We start from the raw sequence: 19,684 nt of genomic DNA, 5'->3' as shown, positions 1-19,684 counted from the left end.
GATACAATATCAGCATTCGGTGACCGACCACAATGATTTTTTTTTTCTCTGATCTTCCATTTTCGAAGATTGTTGGGAGTTGTTTATTCTAACACATTTCTCTTAATCTTATCTTTGACATCTCCATTACTTTCGTGTTTTCTGTCTCTGTGCTCGGGAGAGTTTTCATTCCTTGCACCCAAGCGCTGAGTATGTTTCGAGGACCAACCAAATCCTTCAAGGAAGCTATCCTTCCTATTCGGCAACTCCTGGAGGTTCCCTCGCCAAACTTCCGATGCCACGAGGGGCAGCAACTCGCAATACACCCGGGGAAAACTGGCAGGGCCCCCTCCCGGCTGAATGTCTCTGCCGGCTATTTTATTAACGCCAGGATTGTCTGCAGCCCGCAACACATTCAGGAACGTCTTTTCACGCGGCTTTAGGCGGGGCGATGTGCGATAGCAGTTCACGGAAGACGAACAAAAGAGTTTTAACGCAGGCATCGATTACAACCAAACACTGTCTGAAAGTCATGCCAGTAACAGGTTTGAACCTCAAATATATAATTTTTTAAAGTTCCATTCACAATAGTTCAAAATGAGTTAACTGTACAGGGGTGTTTTATGCACCACTGATTCAACTGGAATTTTGCATGAAGAAAAAGTTATCACCTACATTGGCAAATGTTTAGTCTTCTTATATCAATCGCTCGTGTTGTTTCCATCCGAAGTACATACTTACAAAATACGTTTGGGCATACAGCTCTTGAAGAAGCCGGCTAAATGCTGTACCAAAGAAATATAAGCTCCCGTTTACTAACTCGGTTGTATGTAGTTTTAATATCGGGTGGTCTAAATAATTATTCTAAATAACAATAAAAACAACACAAACAATTTAATGAGAAATAAATTACAAATATTTTTTTTTTCGAATTTATCTCATAAATTTGTATTAAATTTCCCCTTAACTTTAAATAGGTGGACAAAAATATTATTTTATAAATATCTCTCTTTCAGTCTCAATTTCTATATTTAACAAAATAATATTTCACAAAGTTGCTCAAGTATACTTCAGTGTCATAATTAAGTATAAGTACTAAAGTAATATACTTATTAAATATTATACATTTCAATATCGGAAACTCGGACTCAAAAAAGATGTTTTCAAAATAGTAAGGAAATTACAATTTTAAATTGCCTCTTGTGGCCAATTTGATGTTTCTACATGTGTTAAAAAAACAGAGGGCTTTAACATTAATGACTAATATTGCACTACGTAAATTGTCATTCCTTTCACACATTTTAATTTTTTGTACTGTTGTTTTTTATTTTGTTCATTACACCAGTACATATTTTTTTCTGGGTTCAATGGAAAAATTCACTCTCAACAATAATAAAATGTTGGAAGGTAGTTGAAAATACATTGCAGTTAACATTCATTAATCAAATTTAATGAAGGTAGTTTCATGTTAATTTATGAGAAATTTTTAAAGAATTAAAAAATATGTTACAATGGTATTGCGTATAATTGTTCTTCCGACGCTAGGGTCTAGGAGGAGAAGCCGAAGACTGTATCCGTCATCTTTGATTCATCCATATTGGTGACTTTGACCCTAAAAATTTATTTATTTTCTCAAAGAAAGATTAATAAGTCCATTTAAATGACACTCATTTTCCTTTTTTTGAGCAAAAATTTTCCATTTGAAAAAAATCCTAGTTTTTCCTTTTAAAAAAACATGCGCCATTTTTACAAAGAGGCTTGTTTTACACATAGAGGCTTGGTTTTCCACAAAGTAGCCAAAATTCAAGCCCCTTACCCTGGTAACAGAAAATACTGACACATAAAAATAAAAATAATTCATTTTTCTAATTCGCGTTTGACACCTAGACGCCGCATATTTAAATGAATACAAAACTATGTGCTTTTTATGTTACATTTTGATTATCACCGCTATCAGTTGCCCTCGTAAGCAGTGTCGACCAGGGGTAAAAGCATCCAAAGATTCACATTTATATCTTATTAAAATAAAATATTTAAATAATGGGTGCATGGCCACCATACGTATTTAAAGCGAAACTTTGCAACTAGAAGAATAGTTAGTTAGTTGTATACAAAGTGTGCAAGTACGTATACAAGCGTTCAAGCGAGTGTACAGGTATGCGAGAGTATAAGAATGTATGCAAATGCGCGAAAGCGAAATTACGCGAAGTGAGCAAATACGTGTTTGAGTAAGTACGCAAGTATGAAAGTGCCTAAGCACACGAGTGCGCAAGTGTGAAAGTATGTAAAATGTACTTAAACGCAAATATACCATTGATCGCTGCTGTTGAAATCGCAGTTGATTTGATATCTAATAAAGTATACAGTAGAGGTCAGTAACTGTGACAAACATGGCGACGAAAAACCTGTTAAAAGTCTTACTGTTGTCCGACTCTGTACTATATTCGGTATTATCCCTCCCCCTCCAAAACTCTTCCAAAGATAGCCTCACCCTTGAGTGTTGCACATTTTTGTTTTCATTACGCTGTGAGGAGTCATTGCCTCGAATAACCATTCTAGTTGTCAAAACAATTAATTTTCTTACTCTTATGCGATAAGTTTAAGCTCAAAACACTAAAATGATACCTATATAGGGTTGTTGTAAAATGATAATGATATTAACGTCTATGGTAAGCCAGTTTACGGGCTACCTATATTACAAATTTCATCGTTTCCGATTCAGTAGTACCTAAATATGTGACTGAGTAACAAACATCCAAACAGCCAAAATTGTACTTTTATATATTAGTAAGGTACAGTGTCCGTGCCTCGAGAGAGAAGTTAATACGTAAAGCCTTAAAAAAAAGAGGCCATCAACACGGAGCGTAGGCCCCGACAGAACCTCTGCCGGGATTAAGAGGCGACGCACATGGTTTCTGCTCGGACGCAACATGACAGCTTCATCCAAAACAAAATCAGTTTTCAAAGAACTGCGCGTCGCCCAAGAAACAAGAAAATAATGATTTGTTTTGTAGTGAGTCTTCCCCCCTCCCTTCGCCAACCCTATGAACGGACGCCTGCTCTAGCCGGCCGTATGGTTGGCGGAGAAAAAAAACAAGGAAGGGGGGGGGGATAATAAACAATAATAAATCCGTCGATGAGTTTTAACATTCATAACGCTGTCTCGTAGCTGGGCCGGACGCACGGAATTTATCTCGTGAGTTTTCACTTGTAATTTGTTCTACAACCGCGTGGCCGAGTGAGAATGACAAATTCATAGAGCAGTTGCACCTATAACTCTCATTCAGGTTTCTCGCTCGCTCTCTCACACACAATCAATGTTTTTTTCTTGTTGGCTGTTATTTAATTTCCGTTACGAGTGCTCTCACGTGGTGTGAAATATATTTTGTACCTACATATATGTATATATATATTTTTTTTAAAGGCTAACCTTGCAAGGGGGATCGAATCAAATCTTTCCATCTTTCTTTGGCGCGAACGTGATAGGATTACAAAAATGTGTGTATGTATATATATATATATAGTTATGTGGTTGTGGTTGTGGGTGTGTGTGTGGGCTTTATTTATTTAACTTCACCCACCCCCCCCCCCCCCCCACTTTTCACATCGTGTTCAGCGGCTGCTTTTAATTGTGAACTTCCTTAACTGCCAGTATTAATAACGTCCGCTTTCAACAGTCGCCTGGTAGCCCAGCCGTCGCACTCACGAGTGAACACGCGCCGAGATGGTGAAGCATCATTTTGTTTAGCTCAAGGCATCATGCATAATTCCAGTCGTTGTTCTAACAGAAAACACTTTTTAAAGACAAGATCGGGTACTTCTTTCCAGACCCTTTCTTCTGCAAGTTTATACCTCGGGGCGAAAAAAAAATAAAAATTATGAGATTGGCCTGCTGATTTGGATTCGCGCATTAATCATTATGAAATTTATATTGATCTAAGCCTTGTGCAGATTATGTCTTAAATTTTCACTCTTAGAAATAATAGTTATTTGACTGACTTCTCAACGAAGGATTTATCTCTATAGTGTTAAATTTTACTTTAAAAAACAATGTGTTACTAACCAGAAAAAAAGTGTGGGGGGGGGGGGGACGTTGTCATTTTTACTTCAATTATAAACTAGGCAAAAACTGCACCAACTAACTTTTTGCCTCATGGGTGGGTCTTGGATGGAATTTTTTAATTGGTAATCAGGCTCCGCTGATTTTTTTTTCGAAAGTTTTGTTCAATGATTGTAATTATTTCATGCCACGATTAGGTATGAATGCCATCGTAGGAAATACGCATCTTTATAGTACACAAGTTTTGTTTTGATGTATTTTCTTTCCGGTCATAAGATAAAGATTATTTTGAACATCGTTTTGAATACGTTTACAGATAAAATTACGCAACTGTCATTCCACAATTAAAAGAGAAGCTTTTAGCTTAATTAAATCTATATGCAATTTCTAAGCAGCGCAGCGCAATCACAGTCACACTTAAATAAGTTTTAGCCATAGACTTCATTTACTTCTAACCCACAACGGAACCTATTAAATAAGTTAGTTGGAGGGCATAATTATTATAATGAGAAGAGAAAGAATATGTCTACCTGCTTACAAACTAGTATTACAAAAAACATAAACATGTATGTACATGTTTAGTTTTTAGTTTTAGTGTACATTCTGAACTTCTTTTAACATAACAATATTATTTTTTTTTTGGAAACTGATATCTACAATATTTAATTGTAAATCTACATATGTGTAATTTTTAGTTGTCAATACAATGTGAAATGTATACACCTAGTGGTTTTTAAGAAGAAGCTAGTAAAATATGTGTCAGGTAACTTATCTCAAATTTGATTGTTTTAGAAAGTCATACCAAGGGCAAGTAGTTTCTGCTACTATTATTTAGTCAATATTGTCTGTAAACAATTCAATGTGGTTGTTAGTATTCGTAAACAAATAGCATGTAATTCTTGGCGAGAGGACAGTTAGGAAATTGCGTGAAGTCAGATTTGGGAACCTCAATTATAATAAACATAATGTTACAGCATACTTTCTTGTAAGGCCTACAGAAATTTGTTAGAAAATGTAAGTTCAGCTGTAGCAATTCAGTAAAATATTTTGAAAAATCCTTGTAAAACTGAAAAATTATTTTTACACTCTAGGATTTTACAACTATGGACAAATACGCGTAAGGTTCACATTTGCGTAACATATTTAAGCTCTGTGTTTGATATGAGACATGCAACAGGCCTGGAAATAGCGATTAAGGGAACGACTCAAATTCGCCACAATAGAGAGACACCACGGTGATAACGACCAGCTAGAACCCTTCAAACAAGTTGAACAACGAAACCAGGCATTCATCTCCGCCATTTTTTATGCTGTATCTCAGCTTACAGTATGGCACAGGTGAGCGCTGGGGGCTTATTGAAACTATTATCACACAGGTTGGAAATAATTTCATGAACATACGCCATTGCTGGTACATATGTCAATTAAATTTTTGTAAACCAATATTCCCAATTGCAATATTAATTCAAAAAACGTATTATCGCACGTTTATACTGTACTCCAGATAATCTAAACGTTATGGAATAAACATCTGGCCGTGATTCTTCAGATTCTTCACAGAGAAAAAAGTTTGTTTAAATTAAACATATATTTGTTTATATATGGCAAAACATATATTTACTTAGTATAAAAAAATTGTTGGACTAACTAAATATGGTGAGTAACAAAATTAATCTGTTACACTTAAACAAAAATAACGTTAATTTAAAAAAAAATCATATTTTTTTAATCTTTCCTACTACGAAATATATATTTCTAATAAAAAAATATATTTATTTCAGTAACTTGTAAAACTGAATTAAAATAAGTTAAATGTCACTCTTAATACAGATTTTAACTATATGAGAATGTGGTTCTCAATTTAAAGGCAACCCACGCACCATAGTGGAGCCCTGACGCGGTAGCTGTACCGCTCATGTGTGCGCCAAGGAGGCTGAAGAAAACATGGCGGCTTCTATACAGAGCACATGATGGCTTCCATACAGAGCACATGATGGCTTCTATACAGAGCACATGATGGATTCCATACAGAGCACATGACGGCTTCTATTCAGAGCACATGGCGGCTTCCATACAGAGCACATTATAGCTTCCATACAGAGCACATTAAGACTTCTATACAGATCACATTGCGGCTTGTATACGAGCACATGGCAGCTTCTATACAGAGCACATGGTGGCTTCTATATAAAACACATTGTGGCTTTTATACAGAGCATATGGCGGCTTCTATTCAGAGCACATGGCGGCTTCTATTCAGAGCACATGGCGGCTTCTATACAGAGCACATGGTGGATTCTATACAGAGCACATGGTGGCTTCTATGCAAAACACATTATGGCTTCTATACAGAACACATGGCGGCTTCTATACAGAACACACGGCGGCTTCTATACAGAGCATATGGTGGCTTCTATATAGAGCACATGGTGACTTCTGTACAGAGCACTTGGCCGTAGTGAAAGGCAATACGCTGGGTAAAATATGCACGCAGAGTTCATAAAACCGCGAAAATCTGTGCGGCTGCAATACCGCTCTAGAATGTATTTTTTTTGTAAATGGAACATAAATTTTCATGAAAACTACAGATATTGGTAAATTTGTACATTTATATGAAAACAACTGTATCATCACTACAAAATAGTTTTCGCACTTCTACTGGGTTTAAATTCTTACCTGTACATTTATGATTTCTGTTGTCCCAGTACCTCCAACAGTTAAAAGTTATTTGTAAACCTTTCTTTTACAGTTTTAACTGCGCACATAATAAGCACGTTAAAACAAAATAAAGTAAAATGGTTGGATATTCGATTATATTTTCCATGTTTTCAAAAAATGTGCTTGAATGAAACATCAATTAAAATATAAAATTATGCGCTAATTTACGTAAGAAGTACTCTGCATTATTTCGAAAATCGTATTTCATGAATGCAAAAATAATCATACCCATGTGTACAGAGTTATATCTTTTTTGTACTATTACAAACTATCCCTTGGACAGAGGTTCACAAAGGAATCTTTTTAAAAGTAGAGAATTTTTTGGTCTGTGTAGAGAAGCGGCACCGCTGCATAAATGTCATGCCGCTATGACGCGCCGACTGGTGCATGATGGCCTTGCGGGCCAAACAGGCACAAGTGCTTGAAACATAGCCTGTCGTTTAATTAATCAGTGTATTCCTTTAATCTATCCTTTTGTGGTTAGTTATTGAGGGACCCGCCTAGTCAGGGGTGTATTTGTGTAAGCGAAGCGGAAATTCAAGGTCTAAGCACATCTAGGCGCGCATATGGTAACTATGATATTTGAGCGATAATCATAACAAACATTGTATAGCGGGAAAATGAAGAGAAAGGTGTAATGCAAGTCCTTTGAGTGTTTTTGAGAAACTGTTTCTGATGTTTCATGCCTTAGTTTATTCCGAAAATGCCCGTTTCATTTATCTTTACTCGTCTAAAACTACAGTTCAAAAACAATAAACGGGAAAATAATTGTTCAACCGGTTTCAGCGTATTCTCAAATGCTTTTCGTAGACAGACCCCACTCGGATATCTTAAGCAGTTTTCAAATCGCGTTATATTTCTGGACCTCTGCAGGTTTCTTCCAGGTCACAAAACTCGCTGACGCCACGAAATATATGTATAATGCGAAGGTTCACGGTAAAAAAAAAATTACATGAGCGATTCTTTCAGTACCCGTCAGAGATGTGTAACATATAACGTCTGTAACGAGAAAATTCATGTGTTCTCATGTTGCAAATTACACTTGTAATACAATACTCGGATACGAAATTTAATTCATAATTCTTAAAAATAATGCCTAGCGTAATGAATATACGCAGAACATGATTTCAATTAAATTTCTTGACGCGCGAATCACACGTAGTTTCCGCACACGCCGCTAGAGTTCACTGCCTGAGCAGCTACGTAAACTATTGAATCATTCAGTTTGCAGAGCGAAATTTTAAACTATATAATATAACGGTTGTAATAAAAGCGAACAAGACTTGGCTTTGGGCCTGACTTTTGACAGGGACTTTTTTTTAGAATACTTCCCATCTTGTTTGAATTCAATAAAACGTTAAAACTGTGAAGTGTTCTATTGCACTGCGGATGGCAGCACCATAGTTGTTACACATTTCCGTTCCTTGGCTCCCGTCCCACCGAGAGCCGCGTATCGAGGGCCAGGATGTCGCGCACCAGAAACATTTCCGGGGCGGCCGCAGAAACCGTCTTCTCTCCCGGCGACAGCGGCGGGAATTAACATGCGAGCGGCGTGGGGCGCGCGGTAATCGTGCACGGGCGCTGTTGCTGGTCGAGAGGGGGGAGGGGAAACCAGGTAATACCAGGTTCCGCGCATGCGTGATGAGGCGGCGCGGTCGCAGTCCCCCTCGGCCGCGGAGTACCTGGACCGCTCGAGCGTAACTCCGGCAGCAGTCCCCCCCCCCCTTCCAACCCTTACCAGAGCCTTCTACCCACACTTTATTCTCGCCCGTTTATCTTTTTAGAAATTCAGATTATGGAAATGATTGTTCGGAACCCCCGTCTCTCCCTCTCCCCACCACACCCAGATATTATTATATTACTTTTTTTTTATCTTTGTTAAGGACCCCCAGGGGCTGTTCGAGCATACCTAGCGTCCTGACGGTGCAACCCGCTCTCGCTAAACGGTCTCGTCACGCGACCCTCGGCCCTCTCTCTCTCTCTCTCTCTCTCTCTCTCTCGCCGCCCGGTCCCTAAACTGAGACCGCGGTCCGCTTTCCCGCGAGGTGGCTATGCTACATCCACCCCCTTGCCCGCCCTCATGGTCGGTGACAAGGACACCGTGTTGTCCCACCCCAGGGACGGACCCAGGCTTTCCCTGGTTTCTTCCCCTAGTCTAACTCAAACTAAGCGTATTGTTGGGAGGGGTCTGGGTTAGGGAATACTCTATAGGTGCGTCCCAGGCCGAAACCTTTACGCCTGATAGTGCTTGGTTTCAACCATGCAGGAAAGGTAGCATGCATCATGTGCTTTGTTCGGGGATTGGCCAGCCGTGGCAGCAATTTATGCCATGACTAACTCCCCTATCTTAAACTCTAGACTATATAACTAGTTAAGTTGGGCCAAGTCAAAACCTGAATAGACACAGGGAAAACTGTGGGCTCATTCATGCGGGGTGAAATAGGGCAGGTTAAGTACAGGACAAGAAGTATGGTCCAGGAAGAAGAGTTGGTGGTCGGGGGAGAAAGTTCCTACCATGCTGGAGTCGGGAGCTGGACATTGCGGTCCGCATTGGTGCCTGCTTGCATGCGCCCCTGGCGACGGGCGACAGTACTCGTCACCCTTCAAGCTGCCAGTCAGCGCGTGTGCTTATATCTAGGAAAAAATATCATTATGTGCGCATGTGAGTAAAAACCACTGTATGAAATGAGTTACGTTGATTAATCGCGAGCTTTCCTTCGCCCTGAATAACACTGAAACACTGGATAACCTACCACTGCGCCGTCGAGCCCGAAGAAAATTGTCACTTCCAACCGCATCCATTTATCCTCCACGGCCTCTACGCAGGCAAACTCGCTACAAACTGAGCAATAAACATATCCGTCGAAAACGTTACTGTTGATAACTAGCTGAAGTACCTGGCTTCGCTCGGGCTGAATCACACCTTCGGAGCCGTTGTTACACCCCTCGTGCCTCAAAATAGAATTATTTGGAATTAATTAAAAGAGCCTTGGAAACAAGCTGAAAAAAAATATGTTAAATGAAATGATTTACCAGAGGCGACACGAGGTGGGAACAAACACAATTTAGGAACTTCCTGTAACAAGCAAAGGGGAAGTTGGGGGATCGTTATAATCAATAAAATAAAAACTACACGATTAACTTGATCTATAGTTTCCCTGTTTTATTTGCCCTGATGAATATCATGTTTCAATTATTTTAACATACATACAAAAGATTTAACAATTTTCCAAGATTAACAAAAGGAACACGAAATTGGGGCCGGCCCGGCTTACTGAGAATAATTTACATTTTTAGTTTGAACTATAAACATTTGCATTATGAGTTTTACACCCAAAGTTGTATGGATTCGATGATTACATTGATAATAAGTTCTATTTGTTTTACATTTTCCTTGGGAAAAACACTGGTCGCTGGTGGGTTGGTCGTCCGCTTAAGATAGTTCGTAGCTCGGTAAGGGGGAAATGTTGAATTTACATTACCACCCGGGGTCTTCAAACGATCACTTCGGGTGGTAGAAAAGTTTCTTCTAAAGTTTCTTCCCACGGAACAGGGAAGGGGGGGAGGCCACGAGATGAGAGCATCAATCTCTCCCGGTCATCGAACCCTGTAAAAACAGGGGAGTTGCCCAGCACGCTGCCATCGTGGAGTCAGCCAGGGTCTGGAGCTCGCGAATAGCGCGGCAGGACGCGGATGATTTCTTCATGATGAAAAAAAAATTTAAAAGAGAAAAATTTCTAAGGCAAATAACTAAACTATGCAGACAGACTAATCTACTAGAAATGACTTGAGGGATAGCATCCCTTATACAAAGCGACTACATAGCGGTCGGATGAAGTCTTGACGATTCGCCGATACTCGATGGAGGTCTGTCTGCGGACGCGACGCGACTTGATCTGAGTCGCGGGAAAAGGCGTCTCGTAATTAAAAGTGCCCACCGGCTCTAACAGGTGGAAGGGGGGGTGTCTGGGCCGCCGAAAAATACCGAACTTGCCCGAACGCGGGCGGAGAAAAAAACTCTAGCAGGAGTCTTGAAGTTGGCCACACTGGGCGACCGTAGAGAACTCTGTCAGAGGAGGCTGAGTTGAAAAGAATCGACTCGCGCCGGGCGTCCATATAATTCAAGGCAAAGCAAGTGCTGCTCTCTGACGCCCTAGAGGGTAGGCAAGCGGAGAAGTTCGCGACTTAGTCGCTAGGTGGTGCTTGTGATCAGTTTTGGCGCACTCGCTTTTGCGAGAAGACCTTGAGAACGGTCACTGGTGTCCAGGGGGTTACGACCGGTCATTGGTCTTACTTGGAACTGAGAAGGGGGGGAGGTGGGGTAAAATGCAACGCTGATGGGAAACTACGCCCCGTCGTGGCTACAGAGGGGCGAATATAACACTACGACGTGAAGAAAAAGGCGAATCTCAGCTCGTCTCTGCGAACTGGTCGCCTGCAAGCTACAAGCTTGCCTTTGCAGTTAGGGTCACGAAGAGAAATAATATTACAGGCTTGAGGCGTGACTGAAGGCGGGGGAAATGGTAAGCGGTCTGCTAGTCAGGGATTAGGCCAGCAGAATATCCGATACGCCGATGGGAAAGGGGCTTCAGGGCACTGAGACAAAGTTTAACTCAGAGGAGTACACCGGACTAACATATTAAAATTACACTATAGTAGAGCAAATAAAATTTCCACACAAAAATTTAAAATCATAATAAAAATTTAAAATATATTGTGTCGAATTTACTAATTAACGGCACATACTTCCCCCCTGAAAGACGGAGTCAGGGTGGCCCTCTTGAGCCACCAAAAACCTGGGTTCCAGAAACTTACCCTGTACCAGGATCTACTGTAGTAAACTACTTACAATGGCTAACAATTCTTAAGGCTAAAACTTACAGATAACTTATTGAATTAGGGGCGCCCCTTTAAACTAGACAACTTAGCGTAACACTTCTTAACCTAAATTTGTTATAGACTAGTACCATGGATTTTTTTATATTACTTATAATTATGACCTAGGTTTTTTGTTTTATACCAACACGTTGGTTGAGTATGGCATGCCGTAGTAGGAACGCTGTTCCTTGTATAAAGAAACACAGTGAAGAGTGCCCTCATTTTAGGTTCGGGTGTACTTTCTTCAACTGAGAAATGTGCGCGCGCGCGCTATATTCGCCGGAACTGGGGTCGGCTAACGCGACCGTGACTGGCGTGAGGTATCGCTGGATCTGCCAGGGGCCATTCCAACGATATGAAAGCTTGGCTGACCTCTTGTCGATCGCCTTGCTGTGTGTGTGTGCTCTGCACAACACTAAATCTCCTACTCTGTAGGGATTGGGATAGCGTTTCTTGTTATATTTTTGCCTGCTTGCCTCGTGGGCCAAGTTCAGGTTTTTACGAGCTCTACTCCAGACTTCCTTAATGTTCCTGGGGTCATCTGGTAGTAACTCTTTTAACGTCCATTGATTAGAGAGTGGGGTGTTGGGCTGGTACGTAAACATGAGTTCAAACGGTGTTGTTTTGTGACTCTTATGTCTGGCGGAATTGAAAGCCATTTGCAACCACACGAGATTGGAATCCCACCTATCCTGCGAGTTCGCATGGAATGCTATCAAGGCAGACCGGAGGTTTCGGTTGAAACGCTCCGCATGTGAAGGCTGGGGGTAGTAGGGAGTCGTGGTCACGTGCTGAATGCCGTGTGAAAAACACATGTTTTTGAACTGAGTCGATTTAAAGTTTGTGGCATTATCGGAAACAATAATGGAAGGTACCCCGGATATTTTGAAAATATAATTTTGGAGGGCTCGAATGGTGATTTCGGCCGTGGCTCTTCTAACAGGGATTAGCCACACAAATTTTGAGAATGCATCTACGCATACTAGAAGCATCGAATTTCCATCTTTTGACCTTGGGAAGGGTCCCACAAAATCTATGAAAAGCTTTTGCATGGGCCTTTCGGCCACGTCAGAACTTAAATAGCCGAACTGGGTCTGCTGCGCAGGTTTACTCAATGCACATAATTTGCACAATTTCACCCTTTGCGTTATATCCTTGTGCATTCCGTCCCAGATAAAATTCCTGCGAATGTTTTCAATTGTTTTGAAAATTCCTAAGTGTGCGCCCAAAGGTGACGAGTGGTAATATTGAAAAACCATGTCCCTTAGATTCTGAGGTAGGGCTATTCTGAAATTTTTTGCTTGTTGTGTCCTTCGGTAAAGTATGCCTTTTGAAAGTTTGTAATATTTTGGAGGTGAGCCTGATTTTATTTGGTTAATTATGTCGGACAATTGTGGGTCAGAATTTTGATTTGATTGTATGTCGGAAAATGCTAGAGGAAAATCTGTTAACAATGCGTGGCAGGACATAGGATTGTTTTCCTGAATCTCGGAGTTGGAAGGATTCTCGACCATTCGAGAAAGAGTATCTGCCACGATGTTCTGTGAACCACGAATATGTTGGATTTGAAATTTCAGAGAAGCAATCTTGACAATCCAGCGTCCTAATTTACCTAATTGCTTGGGGTGAGCCAAAAGCCAAGCAAGGGCCTGATTATCGGTTTCCAGCAGAAATTCTTTATGTTCCAAATAGGGCCGGAACTTGTCTATGCCGAAAACTACAGCGAGGCACTCGAGTTCATACACCGAAGAGGCTTTTCTTTCCTGGTGCGTTAAGGTGCGGGAGGCGAAAGCTATAGGCTGCCTGCAGCCATCGAATTCTTGTGACAACACGGCCCCAATGGCCACACTGGATGCATCGGTTTGCAAAATAAAAGGTTTACTGAAATCAGCCATTCTAAGTACTGGAGGGCTCGCTATTGCATGTTTTAGAAAATCAAAAGCTTTGTCCTGTTCTGGACCCCAATTGAAAACGGAATTTTTTTTTACGTAGAGCATTCAGTGGTGCTGCATGCTCAGCAAAATTAGGTATAAATTTGGCGTAAAAATTTGCCATGCCAATAAACCTGGAAATGCCCTTAGCATCTTTAGGGGGTTGGAAATCCTTTATCGCTTGTGTGCGATTAGGGTCAATGGTCACTCCTCGACTTGAAATCAGGTGTCCGAGGAAAGAAATTTCCTGCACTGCAAATTTCACCTTCTTTGTATTAACAGTGAGGCCGGATTTACGTAGTCGCTTAAGGACTTCTTGCAAATGAGCCATATGCTCTTCAAAAGATTCTGAATAAACAACGACATCATCAAGATAATTAAAAACAAATTTGAATTTCAGGTCGCCGAAAATTTGGTCTAGAAGGCGTGTTAACACTTGGGCGCCTGTGGCTAGGCCAAAGGGTACTACCTTGTATTGATACAGATTCCACGGAACGCAGAAACTTGTGACGTGTTTTGACTCTGGTGTTAGTGGTATTTGATGATAGGCCGAATTTAGGTCAAAGACACTGAAAAATTTGGCTTTACTAAACCAGTGACATGCCGAATTTAGGTCTGGTAATGGCGTCATCTCTACTTCAATTTGCCGATTTACGTGGCGGAAATCGACCACCATGCGGTGACCTTGGCCTTGGTCCTTGGGTACTAAAAATGCCGGGGAGGCGAAACTGGAAGTGGAAGGTTCGATAACATCTTTGTCCAATAAATTTTGTATGTGATCCCGCATTATCTGCATTTTAGGTCCTAATAATTGGTAAGGGTGACACCTAACTGGGGTTTTGTCCAAAAGCTTAATTTCATATTGGGTGAGATGGGTGCGCCCTAATTTTTCACTCAAAACGTCGGGAAAGTTACTGCATAACTTCTCTATTTCTCGTTTCTGTTCAAAGTTAAGATGGGTTAGTGAAATGTTATTATCACCTTTAGCCTCTGTGTGAATGGCATTTACTTTGCTCTGACATTTTGCGTCAGGTGACACAAAAGAAACAAAAACTTGGTTGTTAAATTTAAAGTGAATTCTTCGTGCTTTCAAATCAATTATCATGCCTGTTTTTGCAATAAAATCGGAACCAAAAATTAAATCTGTGGCCAAATCATCTGCTACTAAGAATGGGAAAGACCAAGAAAACAAATCGATTTTTACTTTAACAAAAACAATACGATTTACCTTCAAAGGCTGTTCAGCAGCTGTAAAACATTTTATTTTTATTGGCTCTACCTTTTGAATCAAACGGTCTTGTTGTAATTTCCTGAATAGCTGACCTGACACGAATGATCGCACGGATCCGGTATCTATTAGGCCTGGAACTTCTTGTTTTCCAATTATTGTGTTGGCGTAGGGCAAAACTGTGGGTATATTAGCTAGAATATTATGACATGTTCTTTTGTCCGTGGTTCGCGGACAATTACATTGTCTGCACATAGGCCTAAACGTGTTACAGTTTTCCGTTTGCTTGTCTTGACGAGCTTTGTCTTTCTTAGCTCGCCTTTGTTTCTGTTTTCTTCTTTTGTTTTTTCGTCTGTGTGGTGAAGCGGTGTTTTGTTGAACTTTTTGTTCGTAATTTTTATTAGGGCCTTGGTGAAGGGAAAAATTCCCTAATGGTTGTTTGGGTGGCTGGCTCAGAAAAAAATTTTTCTGGCCAGCGGTTTACACGTTTTTTGGATTCTGAGAATTTTGATAGTTTGGGCGATAGTTTTTTTTGCGCGACACTGTTCAATGTAGTGCCCGGGTTTTTTGCAGTACCTGCAGACAGGTATCCGTTCATCTCTATTTTGAGGCTTAGCGACTTGTTCATTGCTGTTTTTGTGTTGCGAATTTTTGTTATAATACTGCTGTTTATTTTCTGTTATTTTGGTATTGTTGTGGGCGTAGACATTAGCTTCTCGATTTCGCTGGTGGTCTGCGTATTCTACATTTCTGTTGGAGATGCACAAACGATCAAGCTCGGCAAAATTTTGTGGTCGGGCCTGAAAAACTGCCCTCGATCGTTCCTGCGGATTAATTCCATCGAGGATGTTTGAGACTATCTCACTCTCAGATACTCGCAACCGAAGAATTTGAGCGGCTAGTTTGATGTCTGCGATGTAATTAGGCAAGGCTTCATTTTTTTGTTGTAGCCTGTTGTACCAATCCAACCTGATGTTGGTCATCAAACGGGCTGGGATAAAATAATTTAGAACGTCCTCATGAAATTGGTCAAAAGAATAATTTTGCTCAATAGCGAGCGTCACTCGCTCGCTCAAGGGTGGTTGTGTAAAGGGGAAAATAACTTCTAGGAGTTCCCTGTCTGGAAGGTTTGCCTTTTGTTTAATTTTGAACAAGTTCTTTAGGAAGTCGATTAGGCTCCTGGGCTCCAACCCTGTGGTTTCCTTAAAATTGGCCAGCAGTCTTTCAACGGGATTAGGTATCTTGGCATAAAAACTACCTCCAGTTGTCTGATTGAAGGTAGGAACCACAGGTACTGGGTTCGGTGCTGGATTAGAGGCGTGAGGTGTGACGGGTGGAGGTTGAGTCTGGTTTTGAAGTTGGTATACCTGCGGGCCCAATGGCAGGTATGTGGTGGCGGGGCTGGGGTAAGGAAGTTGTGATTCTATCCTGCCACCAGGGTGCACAGGGGCTGGTTGTGGTAGGTATATGGGTTGGGGCATGTAAACAGGATGAGCAGGGAGCGAATGCATAGGATAAGCGAAGGTGACATTGGTGCTCGGGTGAGTACCCGTCGCCATGACAGTCGCAGATGGAAAATGAGATGGTGTGAATGTCGAAGTCAATGCCCGGCGACGTGATGTCGAAATCGGAGTTCGTACTCCAGCTCGTCACGGCGGAGATACTCCGGCGTGAGCATTGTGTCCCTTTCGTAGGTGGAGCTTGGTCCAGTCTTACGAGGACAGCAAAATATATACAAAAAATTTACGTTGATTGGCCAACCAACAAAGACTTAAAACTATGGTTGAAACAGTACCTTAAATTCTACGCAAGACACTCTTAATTTAACTTAGCTTAATAATATCGTAGTTGCTCCGACGGGTCGGAAGTATGTGCCCAGAATAATGAAAAATATATTAGTTTAGTCAACATTAATTCGGTACTTCTGCTGCTCAAGAAAAGAAAAGAACAAGGCCACGGCGGGCGGACAGTGGTCTGTGAAGGTCGCGCAGAACGCACAGGGCGGTGAACTGAACTCGACGCGACCACGCGCGCCGTGAGAGATAAGCCGCGCGCAGTGACGGGGGAGGGGTGGCTACGACCTTGTCAACAGCACGTTCGGAGACGCGCGGTGGGGGGGACAGCTGGCTGGCTGCCGGACGTCTCGCGCGCTCGGCGCTAGCCTAAGTCCAAACGGAATTTAACTCAAGATAAATCTAAAAATTTAACTCATTATAACTAGGGGGTGTACCAGCGATCAGTTTACAATATCATTACAAAATTGTTATTATCAAAAATTAATTAAAAAAAATTTTTTGTACTTTTATTTTTATTTTAGATATGCTTATATTATTCAAGTATGCCTATAGATCAAGGAAACCATGCTCTGCTACCAAGTTGTTACACCCCTCGTGCCTCAAAATAGAATTATTTGGAATTAATTAAAAGAGCCTTGGAAACAAGCTGAAAAAAAATATGTTAAATGAAATGATTTACCAGAGGCGACACGAGGTGGGAACAAACACAATTTAGGAACTTCCTGTAACAAGCAAAGGGGAAGTTGGGGGATCGTTATAATCAATAAAATAAAAACTACACGATTAACTTGATCTATAGTTTCCCTGTTTTATTTGCCCTGATGAATATCATGTTTCAATTATTTTAACATACATACAAAAGATTTAACAATTTTCCAAGATTAACAAAAGGAACACGAAATTGGGGCCGGCCCGGCTTACTGAGAATAATTTACATTTTTAGTTTGAACTATAAACATTTGCATTATGAGTTTTACACCCAAAGTTGTATGGATTCGATGATTACATTGATAATAAGTTCTATTTGTTTTACATTTTCCTTGGGAAAAACACTGGTCGCTGGTGGGTTGGTCGTCCGCTTAAGATAGTTCGTAGCTCGGTAAGGGGGAAATGTTGAATTTACATTACCACCCGGGGTCTTCAAACGATCACTTCGGGTGGTAGAAAAGTTTCTTCTAAAGTTTCTTCCCACGGAACAGGGAAGGGGGGGAGGCCACGAGATGAGAGCATCAATCTCTCCCGGTCATCGAACCCTGTAAAAACAGGGGAGTTGCCCAGCACGCTGCCATCGTGGAGTCAGCCAGGGTCTGGAGCTCGCGAATAGCGCGGCAGGACGCGGATGATTTCTTCATGATGAAAAAAAAATTTAAAAGAAAAAAATTTCTAAGGCAAATAACTAAACTATGCAGACAGACTAATCTACTAGAAATGACTTGAGGGATAGCATCCCTTATACAAAGCGACTACATAGCGGTCGGATGAAGTCTTGACGATTCGCCGATACTCGATGGAGGTCTGTCTGCGGACGCGACGCGACTTGATCTGAGTCGCGGGAAAAGGCGTCTCGTAATTAAAAGTGCCCACCGGCTCTAACAGGTGGAAGGGGGGGGGGGTGTCTGGGCCGCCGAAAAATACCGAACTTGCCCGAACGCGGGCGGAGAAAAAAACTCTAGCAGGAGTCTTGAAGTTGGCCACACTGGGCGACCGTAGAGAACTCTGTCAGAGGAGGCTGAGTTGAAAAGAATCGACTCGCGCCGGGCGTCCATATAATTCAAGGCAAAGCAAGTGCTGCTCTCTGACGCCCTAGAGGGTAGGCAAGCGGAGAAGTTCGCGACTTAGTCGCTAGGTGGTGCTTGTGATCAGTTTTGGCGCACTCGCTTTTGCGAGAAGACCTTGAGAACGGTCACTGGTGTCCAGGGGGTTACGACCGGTCATTGGTCTTACTTGGAACTGAGAAGGGGGGGAGGTGGGGTAAAATGCAACGCTGATGGGAAACTACGCCCCGTCGTGGCTACAGAGGGGCGAATATAACACTACGACGTGAAGAAAAAGGCGAATCTCAGCTCGTCTCTGCGAACTGGTCGCCTGCAAGCTACAAGCTTGCCTTTGCAGTTAGGGTCACGAAGAGAAATAATATTACAGGCTTGAGGCGTGACTGAAGGCGGGGGAAATGGTAAGCGGTCTGCTAGTCAGGGATTAGGCCAGCAGAATATCCGATACGCCGATGGGAAAGGGGCTTCAGGGCACTGAGACAAAGTTTAACTCAGAGGAGTACACCGGACTAACATATTAAAATTACACTATAGTAGAGCAAATAAAATTTCCACACAAAAATTTAAAATCATAATAAAAATTTAAAATATATTGTGTCGAATTTACTAATTAACGGCACACCGTCTTTCGGAAAACATCGTTCATCATACTCAAGTACTTATTGACACGCAAATTTCCACATTTATAACTTCAATAACGACGAACTCCCATACAAACATTCATCCCCTAATTAACCCCCTTTGGGGATGAATGTTCAAAAATTCTTTCTTAGTGCTCATCCACGTTTTATAAGAAGCTGTCCGTTGTCTGTCAGTCAGTCAGTCAGTGTTAGAGTTTTAATTGAGTATATTAATTCAATAAAATATTACTACATATTAAATTATTAGTTTTTCAATTCACATTTTATTTCACACTTTATGTAGTCTAAAAAGAAGTTTTCGGCTCATCAGGCTGCCCCCCTCCCTCCCTCAGATGCGACCCAGAGAACACGTGCAGCCGGCACGACGCGACGTGGGGAGACGACGGGGAGGAAGAAACGGGAGATCAGGGACGCGAACCCCGGGCCGGCACGGACTTATGGCGGATGTCGCGCGCTGCTGGATGCAGTGCTCTCTATGGGGCTCTCTATGGGGCACTCTATTGGGCTCTTTATGAAGCTCTCTATGTGGTTCTCTATGGGACTATATATGGGCTCTCTATTGGGTTATCTATGGACTCCTTATTGGGCTCTTTATGAAGCTCTCTATGGGGCTCTCTATGGGGCACTCTATTGGGCTCTTTATGAAGCTCTCTATGTGGCTCTCTATGGGACTATATATGG

The sequence above is a fragment of the Bacillus rossius genome, chromosome 3 (assembly GCF_032445375.1).
Source record: "Bacillus rossius redtenbacheri isolate Brsri chromosome 3, Brsri_v3, whole genome shotgun sequence".
NCBI lineage: Eukaryota > Metazoa > Arthropoda > Insecta > Phasmatodea > Bacillidae > Bacillus > Bacillus rossius.
Note: the sequence above shows the minus strand (reverse complement) of the source record.